The 14,350-nt window shown below is 38.6% G+C and overlaps 1 protein-coding gene across 4 annotated transcripts in view; it reads right to left on the bottom strand.

Annotated features, from left to right (window-relative positions):
* Positions 1–14,350, bottom strand: part of SEMA6D (semaphorin 6D) — a 908,057-nt gene that overhangs the window by 437,133 nt on the left and 456,574 nt on the right. The window lies entirely within an intron of this gene.

Below are 14,350 nucleotides of genomic sequence, written 5' to 3'. Positions count from 1 at the left end.
CCAGAAACACAAGACAGTCATGTAGGAGATGCTCAAAGTGATTTGTGATACTAATTGACTTCGGTTCAACATTTCCTGAGTGTCTGCTGTGTGTAAGACACAGTGTCTAGGTTTTCTTAATCCTATTCAAAAGAATATCATGCCCTTTCCTCACATCTCACTTTCTCCATGAAAACTTCCCCATCATACATGGATTTCTTCCCTCCCTGATTATTCCTGGATAACTGTGCCACACATTTGGATGTAGGATTACATTACATTTAGCTTTAATGATGTGCTGTCTTGTGTTGTTGTGATTGTTTAATTATTTTCAGGTATGACCAACTCTTCATGACTTCATTTGGCATTCTTGGCAAGATATTGAAGTGGTTTGCCATTTCCTTCTCCAGTTCATTCTATGAATGAGGAACTGAGGCAAACAAGATTAAGTGACTTGTCCAGGGTCAGACAATTAGTGTCTGCACTCTGATTTGAGTTCAGGAAGATGAGTCTTCCTGACTCCAGGCCTGACACTCTATCCACTGCACCATCTAATAGTCTATACCATTCTCTAATTGTTTCATGTGAAGAAGTTTTGCCTCTATAAGTAGATTTTAAGATTTCTGAATGTAGGGACTGTATCATATACTAACATCTCTCATTGCTTGCATTCAATTCAATTTAATTCAATTTCAGTCAACAAGAGGCAATGTAGAAAACAGGTTGACTTTGGTATCCAGAAAGATCAAACTACCTGTTACATAAGGAAGCTAGGTAGCAAAGTAGATAGAGCTCGGGACTTGAAGTCAAGAAGACCTGAACTCAAATCTGACCTCCTATACTTACTAATCATGTGACCTAAGGCAAATCAGTTGATCTAAATTTGCCTCAGTTTCTTGAACTGTAAAATGAGGATAATAATACCACTTACCTGCCAAGGTTGTTGTGAGGATCAAATAATTTGCAAACTGATTAATACAATGCCTGACATAGGGTCAATACTTAATCAATGCTGGTTTCCTTTCTCCCTTCCACAAGACTGTGAGGAAAATGTTTTGTATTAAAAAAATATTTATGTAAACATGAAGTATTATATCCAATTCAATAAATATTCATTAAGGACATGTTTTGTGTCAGGGATGGTATCATCCTGGGGCTATACAAACTTGAAAAATGACCCAGATCTTGTTCTCAAGAAACTTACAATCTATAATGGATGGAGATATAATTTATATGAGAGATGATCAGAAAGCTATCTTGTGGTCAGGAAAACCAGAGTTCAAGTCCTGCCTCTGACACATACTAGCTTTGTAATCATGAGCAAATTCTTTGATTTCTCAAGATTTCCAGTTAATCCTCTAAGACTAAATTGCAATTTGTCAGCCTATATCAGTGGAGAGAATTTCAACATTCTGGAAATTCTCTACTTCTGAAATAGAGCAGATATTGTCCTTGCCCCATGCCCTTAAAAAAAAAAAACCCTCAACATATACAGAAATAAGCATCAGCTTTAGACATATGGTAGCTACTCAATAAAAATTTATATGAAATGAATTAATTATTCACTACAGAATAGTTTGCCCTTTCTAAGGGCAATCAAAATTTAATTTTTGTTTTTGATGAGGGCAAGTGATCTACAAACAAATCAACCCTCCCCATGAGTAATTTGCTGTAGTTCATCGAGGTGAATCAGACAGAGGTCTTGAATTGGCCAGAGTCCAGGATTATTTTAATTAATTGTTATTTTCATAACTGTAGAGATCTATCAGGTCCCAAATAGGCCCTCCCTCAGGCATGCCTTGGCAGTTTGTAGTACTGGAGTTCTATTCTGGCCTTCAGGGTGAATTCTATAGACTAGGAAGCATTTCAAAAGATCCTGGGAGAGGTTTTTTTTTTTTCCTTTCCTGAAGAAATCTTGAACTACAGGAAAAAAACCAAACTGGTAAGATTGGGTTATTCAGAATGAGAATATAATCCAAAATGGGCAGCTTTTGACAGGTTTGTCAAAATAGGAAAATGGTGTCAAGACCTTACCAGAAAGATATCATTTGCCACATCCCAACCCTGGGATTGTTCTATCTTTCAGGCAAAGAAGTTCATCTTTTCCACCAAGTAAGGATTCCATGGACAACTTCCCAGCTTCTTAAATACTCTCTTATTTTTACATCAGGATTAAAAACTCCTTCCAAAAAGGGAAGGAAAGAAAATATTGTAAATGGGGGGGGGGCACATTCTAAGAGGATACTACAACCATGAACCTGAGGCTGGATCTTTAGAAAGATGGCGTGCTCCATGGGAAACTGTCATCTTGTACATTATACTGGCTGCTTCTTGGAACTCCATGCAAATTCTAAATCCCTGTCTGCAACCTGATTTGGTTTCACATCACAATCCATTCCAAAGCTTGTTGTTATGCCAAAATGATTCAAAAGCCCTGAAGGAGTGCAAAGAGTGTCTTTTAAGTAGTTTAGGAAAAAATCTTAAGATCCATTCATCTGAAATGCTCCCTCAATCCTTAGGCAGGGACGTTTGCCTCTTGCCTTTATTAGAATTTTGTGAGAATCCTGTCAAAAGTCTTCCATAGCCTGAGGTTTTCAACCTGGGACATTCTGAATTGGTCCTCTAGCTGGTACCTTTGTTATCTTTCTTATGTGTCTATGAAGTTTAGAGGCTTTTAAGAGAGTCTCTGTGAGGTTCCTAGGTGCTCTGACTGTCAGCTTGGTGACAGGGGTACATAGCTGTCTTTAAAAAAACAACTGGCATTGAAATATCTTTACTTTAAATTTAATTGGCATCATTGGTTTAATTGCAGGCAGGAGGTTTAGGGAAGATTCCTGTTCCTTGCCTTCTGTAGCCCAGAGATGCTAGGAGGAGGCTGCATCTGCCTGCAGAGGATGTAACAGCCCCTTCAGGGATGCTCTTGCTCCCAGTGCCCAAAGTGGCTTCCCAGCCTGAAATCCTTCTAATAAGCTTAAGACAGGCCTGAATTTATTTAAATGTCTAATTCTAAATGTACATATGCCTGGTAGTAATGTTTACCATCTGTCTGACACTGCCGGTTGAGGTAATTGTCAAGCTACAGTATGACATATGCCGCCCATATTTGGACCTTAAATATAACAGCCTTGGCATGAAACAATTGGAAACCGAGATTTAATCTTTGGTATCATTCAAGTTGGAGTTGAACAAACAGACAGTTCTGGGCTATTACTGTTTTCTCCCTTTATGACAAATGCTCATCTGTGCCTGTGCCTGAGAACAATATTGTTTTAGGGCCTGTTTTTTTGGGGGGGTGAGGGGGAAGATGTGCCATTTGACTTGGAGGAACTTTTACTACTCTATTTTTGGGATTTAGGAAACTAAGTGGGAATGGTGGCTCAAGAGGAGGAGGCTAAAACCCAGTCCTGGATCCAGACTCCAATACCATATGGCCTCAATCCGCTAGTTCAGGGATGACCTGTTGTCCCACTGGCTTGCTTCAACCAATAATGTGGCCATGCGGGGTTTGAAGGAAAGGAAAAGCTATGATTTCTCTTTTTTATTTCACCTGTCCAAGTCCCCATTTTTCTTTACTTCTCTTCTGCTACCCCTCTCTCAGACCAGATTGGGTGTGGGAGAACTTTATTCATGGATCCATGGAGCCTCAGTGATGTAGGTCTCAAGAGCCCCAGTATGGCCGGAGAAGGATGAGAACAATGCCTTTTTCATGTTATTTTGGTGGACTGAGACAGGCTCTAAGTGACAAATATTTCAGGCGATGCTCTCTTTTCCTTTAAATACAAGCAGTACTGTAGAATTAGATACAGCTGTGTAGATGCCTAAAGCTTGACTTGAAAGACCTACTTTATGCTTGGATTAGAGGATGAGTGTGTCTATTGTAGCTGCAGTAGCTGTCTGGCTCTAAAGGGATGTAAATATGGCAACAGGAATAATGCAGCCCTGGCACTAATGTAACTAAGAATGCTGTAAATGCCTCCTCTAAATCTGTATGTTATGTCATTATACATGGCCCTTCATACAATAATAACCTCCAGCGTCATGTCAACCGAGACGTACTCTTGCTAACCCCAGTGCTATTCCTAGGCTCTGTTGCCTTTTCATTTACAAAAGCAGGCATCTGGAGAATTCTTGAAGATAGGCATAAGTGTTCAGCATGGTTCTTTTGGGGGACAAAGTTTAGGGGGTTTGGGAGGTTAAAATGACATTGGGTCAACCCAAATTAGGGCAGAATGGGTTTTTCTACTGTTCTGAGACCAAAAAAATAAAATAAAATAAAATAAAAAAAGAACCTAAATCTTCTAAAGCCATAGCAACTTGATGCCATAATTTGGGATTCTTCCAAGATCTCTACTTAAGCCTGAAGCTTAACATGCCCTCTGTTTTCCAATTAGCAACAAGGCTATATTTAGTAAAGGTCTTTTTGGTGCCACCAACATAACAAAATGGCTTATAAATCTAATATGCATATACTTTATTGGACATGTTTTGGAGAAGAGCCTCAACAAACACCAAAGAATGCCATTCAAGTCTTAACTAGTCTGGGCACTGTGATGTGGTGTGGTAAAAAAGGACAGAAGATGTTGAGTCACTGGGCATGGGCATGAATACCAGCTCTCTTCTTTAACTCTCTGTATGACTTTGGGCAAGTCAGGTAAATTCTCTAGGCCCTAGGCTTCCCTTTTATAAGGAAGAAAACTAGAACAGGTGATCTCTCAGATTCTTTTCCTCATGAGTTTTTGACCTCCAGACTGTGGACTTATTTTTTTAAAGGCATTTTGATAATTGAATTTCAACTAATTGGTTTCCTTTATAATTCCATGTATCTTATGTCTTTCAAATTGTATACCTTAACAATAATGTATAATGAGCAACTGTAAATGGCTTAATGAGTTATTATCAAAAGGGCACGGATTCAGGACAATCCCAAAGAACCAAGGACAAAAAAAGGCTCTCCACTGCCCTAGAAGGAGCATACAGAATCTGAATGCAGACTGAAACATACCATTCTTTACTTTAGTTTTCTCCATGAATTTTTCTCTAGTGTAAGCTATATGCATCTTGTTTGACAACATAACGAACAAGGAAATTTGTATTATAGGATATTATATATATACTATATATATAAACTATATCATATTGCTTGCTTTCTTGGGGAGGGAAGAGGGGTAAGAGGGAGGGAAAAAAGAATGAGAAATTGATTTTTGGACATAGCTAATGTGAGAATTTCTTTCTCTTAAGTATAAATATTATAATTTATTACATATTTACAACAAATCATATGTATTATGTTATTGTTATGCTACATATTATGCTATACATAAAATAAAAGATTGCATTTGTTTTCTCCCTTCCCTTTTCTTCCTTTCCTTTCCCCCATGGCACAAAAAATGGCTAAGAACCTTTGTTCTAAATCTATGAAACTACTTATGGAACTTTGAGCAAAGTACTTAACCCTCTCTGGGTCTTGGTCTCTTCTACTATAAATGAAGATGTCGGGCAAGAGGCTAAGGTAATTGTCAAGCTATAGTTTGATATATGATGCACATTTTTGGACTTTAAGTATAATGGCCTTGGCATGAAATCTCCAAGGTCCCTTCCACTTCTAAATTACATGGTTTTTCTACAGATGAATGGATAAAAATCAGGATGATAAATTCATAAAACTGGTGAATCTCCTTATCAGAGGCTGTGGGGACAGAACGAGGTTGATGGAGACTTTTATCCTTGTCCCTCAGCCTACTGCTGCCAGGGAGGCCTAGGTATATGCAAAACTGTAAAATATTTGATTTGGAAGACCCTTCTTTTATCCTTTCAGGCTCTTTTCTCTACCTCTTATCTTTCTCTTGGCTCAATACTTGAAGGTTGATAAGCACCCCCTTGATCTCCTATTTTGATTTTTCTCCTTAGCAGCATACAATACCTTAGTCCGATCTAGACCATCTTCAAGACAGCAAAATACATCTATTCCTCTTCCTTTGTCTTCAGGACCTAGACTAGTGAATGAAAAATTTGGCAAACTAAATGTGGAATTTGGGGTAGGATGGCTTAATCTGTGCTCCCTCCCCAAAAAGAAACATCTTTGTGTTTTAACAGAGACTTGTCATGTTAGCCCAAAGGATGATCAGTGAATCAATCAAGAGGCATTTATGAAGTGCCTACTGTATGCCAGTCACTATGCTTGGAGCTGGGGATATGAAAAAAAACACCCATAAAATTTTCCCTACTCTCAGGGAACTTATACTTTATTGGAAGAAAAAAAAGTATCCATATAAATAGGTAAACAAAGCAATTTTAGGGGGAGGGAAGGCATTAACTAACAGTTGCAGGAATCAGGAAAGATCTATGAAGGTAGGAGTTTCAGATGGATATTAGAGGTCATTTACAGGTACCTCAGGGGAGAAAATGGCATTAAAATTTTCTTGAGTTTTGCTTTAAACAGAAAGAGAGCATTTGCCTTTCCCTTGTCTTGATAAATAAGATAGAAGATTTATGCCTTTGAGGTACAAACATATTTGACAGGGTTTGTCTTACATAGTAATGTGGAGGTAGGGGGAATTCTTGGCAGGTGTGGGGGTGACTTTCAGCAGCATCCTTCCTATTACTCAATAATGTCTCCCTATAAGTGAGTCTGGCTCCTTGTTGGGACCCCCCCATCCCCCTCACATAGGGGTGGGCAAGAAGCCCTTGTTTCTTTCCTTTCCTTTCCTTTCCTTTATTCTCCACTTTCTTCCCCCTCTCCTTTTGTTTTTCTTTCATAACAATTCATACTTGAGAGTACTTTGAAGGTTATAAAGTGTTTCCCTCTCCTCCTCACTATTATGGTAGGGCAGATATTATTACTGCTCTACTCATTTGACAGATTAGATACCAGTAGATAGGCTGATGACCCATCAGAAATGACACAGATGATGCTATCCACAGAGCTAGGACTGTCCCCCAGGTCTTCAACTTTTCAACCTCATACTCATTACAGTAGAGAATACTTAGCATTTTGGATTACACTCATACAACTGTCCTAGCTTCATTTAGAGTCAGAAGAGAGAATAGGGGTCATCAGTTCCAATCTTCCTCCACTTTTCAGGGGAATAAATTGAGAGCCAGAAAAGTAAAATGACTTGTCCAGAGTTGTACAACATGTTAGAAGAGCTCTTGTTCTAGTTCGGTCACTATTATCTATCAATTGCAAAGCTATCCTTCCTATCCTCCTCCATTAAGAGTTATTCCCCAAGGCCTGAATCAATCAATCAGTCATCAATCAATCAAATGACAAGTATTTATTAATTGCCTACTATGTGCCAGGTACGCTGCTATACAATGGGAACACAAGTGTAGAGAACAAGGATCTCTAGTGCTCTCTATGAGTCACAGGGAATGAATTTAAGTGAAGACTCTGTTACTCATTCTGTCAGCAGGCAAATAAACCATTTAAACTTTCAGGGCTCCATATTTTAGGAACACAAATTTGGTACCCTGAAAGGTAACATTCATTATTTTGGAGAGGGGTATGGTGGAGGGAACATTGTAGGGATTCCTCATCCACAGTGGCCAACTACATGACTCAGGGTTCCCAGTGTAAAAATGTCTCTGTCCTCTTCTCTGCTGTAGTGCCCGAAATTCAACTATTAGAGAGTAATTCTGTTGCTATTCTCTAGACTAGTGTTTTCCAATATCTCCTAGCTTAACATCTAGTGATCCTGCCTCTACATCTCTGTACCAGCCCCCTTGCTCTTCTTCCTTCCCCTCCAAACCTGGATAATACACCAAGTTTCATTCAGTGACTCACTGCAGGACCACTTTCTATCTCCATCCACTCCCACTTGTAGCTTCCCTAACCCAGGCAGCAGAAGTGAACCAAACTCTACAGTAAGGAATTAAAAATAGTAGAGTAACATGTTTCTGATTCCCTTCCTGTAGGAAGACTATGTTGCCTGCCCCACCACCTCCCTGCCATCTTTCCCACTGTGGAGGACAAAAGGAAGGAGGAGGGACCTGTTGAACTGAACTCAAGGCTATTCAGACAGGGTTGGGTTGTGAGGCTGGGAGGGGAGATTCATCCATCTATCCATCCATTCATTGTGGAGCTCTGGCCAATTGGCAAAGAGGGCAACTTCTTGGAAGGGGAACTGGGTGGGGGTTGGGGGGAGAAGGAAGGAGGGCGACTATGGGTCTGGTGACCAGGTGGTCAGAAAGTAGCAAACAGAAATGAAAGGGTCTGATTTCAACTCTTTCTATATTTTCCTCCTTCTGTGAAAGGGTAAATTTCCTTGATGATGCTGGATGATTCATTATCTCAGATCTTTTAAATGAATAGTCATTGGACTATAACAGGCTCTGCAGAGTGTTCTGTGTTCTGAGGCCAAATTCAAAAGCATTTGCTATGGAAACCAAGCCTTAAAGTGCCTACCAGGCTCACCAGAGAAATGCCACCTTCTTTACCAGGAGATCACTGAGGCCGTCCTTTCCTGGGCCAAAAGTGCTCCTGTGAGATGGCTAAGAAAAATGACCTATTTGCTATTAAAACAAAACAAAACAAAACAAAACATTGAATTAGCTGCACGTACAAGGGCTGGAGTCTCTGGGCGCCTTGCTTACTTACATCTAGAAGCATTTAAGTTATCTTCAGTAGTGCCTGGACAGTTTTTGAGGGTGGGAATAGAAAGGAAATGAGGTGCATTTTCCAGGCCTCAGGCTGCTATGTATGAACACATGCATGTACATGGTGGCGGGACTCCATTCTTTACACTGATGTTGGATTGATCTTCCCCATGAATAAATCTGGTCATGTCTCTTCTTTGCTGAGGATCTTTCAGTGATTCCCTATTTTTGCTACTATATAAGTAGTGGGGAAGAGGAAAGGAATAAGCATTTACTTACTGAGGACTGTTAAGGGCTTTACAAAGATTGCATTGGACAAATACAAACTCAGTATTCTCTATTTATAATAAATAAACACGCAGAAAACACACAAAAACATACATCATTTGCCTGTCGGTAAAATATACACAAATACACATATATAAAACACATAAGATAAATATACTCATTAGGATTCAAAGCCATTTACAATTCAGTCATAATCTTAATTTTCAGTTTTATTTCATGCTCCCTTCTTTCCTTCACATAATTTACACTCTAATCAAAATGAACTGGTCACCATACCTTGTCCAAGTTCTGCATCCAAGTTCTCTACCTTTCTTTTTTTATTCATATACTTTTCTATGCTTGACAGAACTCTCCCTCTATATCTGCCTTTTGAACTCTTATATACCTTTAAAAAAAACAACAAAAAACTTCGTATCTTCCATCTTAAAACCCATACTGTGTATCGATTCCAAGGCAGAAGAGTGGTAAGGGCTAGGCAATGGGGGTTAAGTGACTTACTCAGGGTCATACAGCTAGGAAGTATCTGAGGCTAGATTTGAACCCAGGACCTCCCATTTGTAGGCCTGGCTCTCAATCTGCTAATCTACTTTGCTGCCCCCATCTTCTACACCTTTTAAAGACTAGCTCAAAAGTCTCCTCCAGTAGCTAATCCATCTCCTTCTCCCATTCAATTCTCACAAATTATTTTACATTATAGTTATTTATATATCTTGCCAATCTTGTACAGTATATCTCTTATAAGGGTGGTAACTGTGTCACATCTTTTATTGCATCTAGTACAATATTCCATATATACAATCTACTTAATAGATGCATGTTAAATGAATCAATGAAAAGTGGAATGGGGTTGGTAAGAGAGGAAGGTACTTGTGCTGCAAGCTTCCTTTCTGGCATATTTGGATGATATTCCTAATAATTTATAGCTATATGTTTCAAACACTCCTTTTATGAGTTATATACCCCACCAATTGTATGCAGTGGTACCTTGACACACGAGTTTAATTAATTTCGTGACCAAGCTCCTAACTCAATTTGCTTATGTGTCAAATTGAATTTTCCTATTTAAATGAATGGAAATGCAATTAATCCATTCCAGTCCCAAAAAACCACATGCTTTTTTTGTTTTATATGCTTTTAAATCTGAAAATGTACTTTATAAATAACAAATAAATATATTTATAGATAATAAGAAAGAATGTAAAGAAATAAACTTGCTTATGAAATGAAATGAAATTCAAGGTTAGGTGAAGATTCTGGCAGAGGTTTTCATTTCCTGCACTATTGTTTAACATAACTTACTCTCTACACGTGTAACACTACATTTTAAAGATTCTGGGTTTGAATCCTACGTCTGTCTTGTACTCTCTGTGTGACTTAGTACAGGTTATTTAACTTTGCTGGTTCCCAGCTTCTTTGTCTAAAAATTGAAGGAGTAAATCTAGATGAATGCTGAGGTTCCATATGGTTCTGAATTTATGGCAAGAATACATATCTTGGGGGCAGCTGGGTGGCTCAATGCATTGAGAGGCAGACCCAGAGCAGGAAGGTCCTGGACTCAAATCTGACCGCAGACACTTCCTACCTGTGTGACTTTGGACAAGTCACTGAACCCCAATTGCCTTGGAACTAATACGCGGTACTGTAGGATGGAGGCTAAGGTTAAAAAAACCCCAACACATAACTTCTATTATTTTTATAATCGAGTTTATCTCTATCCAGACTTGCCACCATATACATATAGGATTATGCCTATTTTACCCAGGGAATTTAGGGGTTGTAGGTGTATGTGTATCTTTTTCTTAGGAGAAATATCTTAAATTTCTTTACTATTATGATGGAAAATGTTAATAGCTGGTTCACTGGCAAAACAATGTAATCACAACACACTTTTAGATTTAATCTGCATTATTAACACTTTTTCCATCACTTCCTGAAGTCTAGACCAGGGGTCAGCCAACTATAGCCTGAAGTCCAAATCCTGTCCATTGCCTGTTTTTATACAGTCTTAGTTCTCTGGCCATACAAAATAGGCACCAAGCTAGATTTGGCTCATGGGACCATTAGTTTGCCAACTCTTGGTCTAGACAATCAACAACACAATATATGAAGCCCTGATTTGTAGCATTTCCCAAATTTCAAGGTAAGAAAGCTCACAATGAGAATTTAATAATCAGCTTGGAAAAGCTAGTGTAAATTGGCACTAGCACATCCCTGTCAGGATGACTACACTGCTTGTCATAAATACAATTTTTACTGAAGGCTTTGTAGAAATCACATAAACAACAGATGGGCTCATGACTCTGAGTGAACTTTTTTTAAACCCTTACTTTTTTCTTAGAATCAATACTAAATATTGATTCTAAGGCAGAAGAGCTGTAAGGGGTAGGCCATGGGAGTTAAGTGACCTGCCCAGGGTCACCACAGCTAGGAAGTATTTGAGGCCAACCTATCTCCAGGTCTGGCTCTCTATCCACTGAGCCACAAATCTGGATAAACATTTGAGGAGTTTCAGTAAGACTTTTGATTTGATTGTAATCAAATGAACAAATGATGTTAGAGGCTTTTGAGAAGTCAACAAAGGAGAAGGCTATACTGCCATTCTGGTAGCATGAGATTACTCTAATTTTCCTGATATTAACCTTTGTATGCTTATATATATATATTAAAGATTAAAGATTTTATATATATATATATATATAAAATCTTTAATCCATATGTAAGGGATGTAATCACAGATGGTAAGATATTAAAAAGGTGTAAATATCCAGTGATTCCTTTACAAAGTGTAAGTGAATGAGTATTTCTGATATAATTTAAGAAGCATTTTGAGATTTATTTGGTCTCTATATTTGGTCATGCTCCTAGAATCTTTAAAAGTTGTTTGTCGTTCAGTTATTTTTTAGTTATATCTGATTCTTCAGGACCCTTTTTGTGATTTTCCCAGCAAAGATACCAGAATGGATTGCCATTTCCTTCTCTAGCTCATTTTTTAGATGGAGAACTGAAGCAAGCAGAGTTTTAGGTGATTTGCTCAGGATCACATAGCTAGTAAATGTCTAAGGCTGGATTTGAACTCATGAAGATGAATCTTACTAATTCTAGCCTCAGTGCTAACCAAGCAGCCAGTTCAAATAAGGAGTAAGAAGTGAAGAAAGAAACCAGCTTCTGAAAAGGAATCAGTCTTGAGAAGGAAGATGAAGATGGGTTTCCTCTTCTCCCCAGTCCTGTTGGCCATATAATTTTGTAGGGAAGTTAGTCAGAAAACAACACTATATTCAGAAAATAGCATACACACACTCCAGAGAGACCAGAGAGATAGAGAGAGGCAGCAAGTGGAAGCCAAAAGCAGTTTCCAGAAGTGGAACCTCTGGCAGTAGAAAGGGGAGTAGCCCCAGCCTCATGAGGATCATTACACTCTGTAAGGAACAGATACTCAGCACAGCCTGGGCAGGGGGATAAGAGAGATTATTATGATTTCATTAGGAGAGAAAAAACATTGGGGCTCTGCTTCACTGTGGTTGGTCATGAATTGACTTGACCCTATGTATTCCATACAAAAATGCTAAACTACCCGGATACTCTAAATTTGGGCTTATTCTTCTCATGAATATGATGCATAATGAAGGGAAAAGGTCCTATTTGTGGTAGGAATGTTTTCTAGCTCTTTGTACTAACCAGCTGACTATTAATGGGAAATACATCTATGGGGGCTTGTGAACTATGGCAAAGGGAGTGGGCAACCCACAGGGTATCCTTTCAACCTCAAGGTAGTTACTATCATCTAGGGATCTAACCTCCCAACTGCTTGAGGTCTGAGTTGATAGAGTAGACCCTGTTGATACGAATATATAATTATGTAAATGATCAATAGTCAAATGATGGACAGGCGAGATCTAAGTCATCAGACACTAAGTCTTAGTTTTGCTAATTTCAGTGCAGAGTAAGAGAGAGGTAGGAAGGAGATGGGAATTGAATTTTTATAGATGGCCTTTTCCACAGGCAAGGGCAGTTAATATTTATATTTTGGGCACTGACAGAAATCTCCAGATACCAGTTCAAGTTCACCTAAATAAATAAACAGAGGCTAAGTGAGTGTAGAATGGAAAGATCTCTATAAAAAGTCTTGCTCATTAGCCCCTTGCAAAGTCACAAAATGTGATAGTAGATTTGCTGGAGTGACTTTCTGTGATGATGATGGTGATGATGGGGACAACTAGTGATTTATCTGATACTTTAAGATCTGCAAAGAACTTCACATTTTAAAAAAATTCAGTCTTCATGACAACCTACAATTATCTCCATTTTACACATAAGGAAACCAAGGCTGGGAAAAGTCATATAACTTGCTCAGAGTTATGCAGCTAGTAAGTGTTGAAAGCAATATTTGAATTTAGGTCTTCTAGACTTCAAGTATAATACTGTATCCACTACTTCTAACTTCCTTGAGTGCCAGAGACATGAGGACTTCAGTTTCAGTAAGTACAGAGAGCAAAGGGAATGTTTCTGTTGAGTTAAAGAGATTATACTATGTTTCCTGACAACCTCATGTGTACAAAATTAGATTTTGTCCCATTAAAGGAGAAAGTGAAAGACCTGGAAGAATGCTTCTTTTCATAGCTACATAGAGTTAACTGTTGTCATGAAGAACAATGAAGACAGTGAGAGTAGGAGCTCTCCAGGTAAATGGAAATCAATAGATTTACTAAGATACAATCTAGCTAACTTTGGACCTCCACTCTTGTTAGCTTCTTTGGCCTTTGTTATGACTCCGATTCTCTTCCTACCAGTTACCTCCAGTAAAGCACCTCTTTTCTACCCTCTGGCTTATCAAGGAAAAGGAAAGTCTTTGAAAAGCAGGAAAAACAGGAATGGTGCTATATATCTCTAATCTCTGCTACTAGTGGAGGCTGGTGATGGCAGATACTTGAATTCAGAGGTTCTGAGCTAAGGTTGGGTTAAAACCACTATGGTGTCTTCACTAAATCGAAAGCCAATATAGTGAACCCCAAGGATGAAAGGGCCAGTGAGCTGCCTAAGAAAGAGAGACCTGATCCAGGCCAGGAAAACAGAGCAAGTCAAAGTTTCTGGGATAATTAGCAGTGGAACTGGACTCATGAATAGCATTTTGAGTTAGAGAATAATGAGATACAGTTTTTAAAAATTAATTAATTAAAAAAAGGAAAGAAGAGCAAAAAGTACTTTAAAGGAAAAGTACAAATAATACTCCCCCACTACCATTCCAAAGCGTAGGGAATATTGTTATTCAGTCGTGTCTGACTCTTCTTGACCCCATTTGGGGTTTTCTTGGCAGATACTGAAGTGGTTTGTCATTTCCTTCTCCAACTCATTTTACAGATGAAGAAACTGAGACAAACAGGGTTTAAGTGACTTCACCAGGTTCAAATAGTAAGTATCTGATGCCATATTTAAATTCTAAAAGATGAGTCCCCCTGATTTCAGGTCTGGCATATTATCCACAGCACCTCCT

This window comes from Monodelphis domestica, chromosome 1 (assembly GCF_027887165.1).
Source record: "Monodelphis domestica isolate mMonDom1 chromosome 1, mMonDom1.pri, whole genome shotgun sequence".
NCBI lineage: Eukaryota > Metazoa > Chordata > Mammalia > Didelphimorphia > Didelphidae > Monodelphis > Monodelphis domestica.
This window is presented reverse-complemented; position numbering and strand designations above follow the sequence as displayed.